The following is a 2,494-nucleotide window of genomic DNA, read 5'->3' as shown; positions in this document are numbered from 1 at the left end:
GACGTCGGTTAGGTAAAATTTGCCAGAGCTCATTTTAACAATGTTTTTCTTATATAATTTGGCTCCCTCCTACTTCTACTTTTTATATCAAGGTAGTTAAGAGATTGAAAGTAATGAAAGATCATGTCCATACTCCCGAGTGCACAAACTGGTGAAGTTTTATGCGAAATTGCATTGGCTTAACAGTTAACATCCCCTGCAACTCCGTAAGGTTTAAGAAGTAGGACCTCCGAAGTAAACATCCACTTCCTATAGAAGGGCTGAGCCAAATGGGAATATAAGTGTTGGGTACCTTTTCCAAGGACACAACGCCAGACAGAGTCTAACCTCCAATATCCGAACCTGTAATCCCACGATTATGAATCCGGTGGCTAACCCACTAGATTACCGACGTCACCAAAGCTTTGGGTTGGTTTTTTTAAAACTGTAGGTGTGTTTTTTACTCACCCAGTGACACAATTTAGATTATTTAGGAGGCGGGCTTATCTCCTTGCTTGTCAGGACTAACTTGGGTTAAACAGCATCCTAACAACTAAAAGAAAGATTGAAACACTTGATAAAAATGTTCTCCCCACTCGGGAATCAAACTCAGGTCTCCTGCATGAAACCGTGAAGAGCCTGCTAAAACAGAGACTCCGGTCGAGATGGTTATGGTCACTTTACAAAGACAAAGTTGAAGGAAAAAACATTTTTATAAATTCATAGAGGCTGTGTTATTTTTATTTGTCAATATAAAAAGACAGTAGAATATTACAAGGCTACGGGTATAGACAAACAACCGTAAACAAAAGAAAAATACATTTGATATCACAAGTACCAGGTCTATTGGTATTTACACAACACAATCATATTTGGAACATTTATCATAAATAGAGATCATAAATTAAGTATACAACTTTGGATCTTGATCCCCAATCACACTAGAGTGCAGTTCAATTTTATTAATAGTGGTAAAGCATTTAAACACACATGTATAATGAAATGAGGAAACTAAATTTCCACTCCTCATTCTTCATACAAGTTTAAAAAATGTCTTTCACACATGATGTCGTAGGAAACCAAATGTTCCCTAAACAGAGTGGAAAACCCGGATACGCACTGAAGGTTGAGTAGGCCTACATGTACTTTACTTTTGTACTTTTTCATCCTCTGTTGCTGTTAAGCGTCGAGGGAAGATGTAGTTTTCTATGGTAGGCCCCCTTGATCCACCTTTTGTGTGGCCTTCCTCTTCCTTTATAGCCTGAGTGCTTCGTCTCGAGGCTGGCTGGCCAGGTGACATACGAAACAGGTGGCCAAACCATTTTATTCTCCGTCTTTCTATGTGATGCAGGCAGGACTCAATGCAGATAGCTTCTCTTACTTCTTCATTTCTCTGCCTGTCTCGTCTTGTGATGTTAAGGGTTTTGCGGAGACATTTCATTTCGCATGCGGTGATTTTGCTTTCATGGGTTTTACTCAATGTCCAGGTTTGACACAGGTATCATAATGTTGGTATGAATATTGAGCTGATAAGCTGTCTCTTTGTGTTCATGGAGATGTTTGGATGAGATAGGAGGAGGGGTGCGAGCTGGTAGGTGACAGCATTGACTTTTTGAGTTCGGTAACAAAAAAGGTTGAGTAAGTTCTGAAAAAGGGACTCAAACTGACCTCTACCATGCCAAGACATCATGTATGCTCATATGAATGGGTGTTACATTTGGTCTGATATTCTGCCTCTTTCTTCATTCCTTCCTTGTTCTTTCTTGTTATTTATCTTCACCATTAAACTAAATACCCTACATCTGATCTACCCTACATATACATATGTCTTGCAAGGCTCATGCACAAAAATATTTTTAGATCTTAATAGTAAAATCAACTCCTATATTCTGACACATTATTTCACTTTTATGAAAGGGATGTTCACTTGACAATTTCTTTTAAAAGCAAAAAACAAACAAACACGGTCCAAGAAGAGACAGGAACTGTCCAATTCAGCCTGGACAGATTCCCAGGTAGTCTATTATATATATTTGGCATCTTGGAAACACATGTGTCACTTAAATGACTTTTCCCATAAAACTGCGACAGATACAGAGTTGAAAGTTGGCAAGTACCTGCAGAAAGATAGATGGGTCCCCATGACGAAACCCGATTTTTGATTTATTCATTTCCTAAATTGAGAAAAACATATTTGACAAAAAGTTCCCGTTTTTCTTTGGCCTTAGTAATTATTCCACTGAGAAACGAAACAAATCTGCGTAGCTGTCCATCACAGAGGAAGTGCCGGAAGTGATATTTCGCAAGGTGTATTCTGTTTTGAGAGTATAGATCTAGACATTCTTAGTTTTTGCACCTCTCAAGATTTATTGCTCCATTCCAGTAGAGTGTAAATATAGTAGGCCAATGATGACTTAAGTTGATGTTAATGCACCAATCATTCGTTTCATCGAAAGGGGACCCAGCTAGTATCATTATAAGCGCCAAAGATTAGAGGTGTAACTAGAAAGTGACA

The sequence above is a fragment of the Aplysia californica genome, unplaced genomic scaffold (assembly GCF_000002075.1).
Source record: "Aplysia californica isolate F4 #8 unplaced genomic scaffold, AplCal3.0 scaffold00605, whole genome shotgun sequence".
In the NCBI taxonomy this organism is placed as follows: domain Eukaryota; kingdom Metazoa; phylum Mollusca; class Gastropoda; order Aplysiida; family Aplysiidae; genus Aplysia; species Aplysia californica.
The sequence above is the reverse complement of the archived record's forward strand: the minus strand, read 5'-3'. Positions refer to the sequence as shown.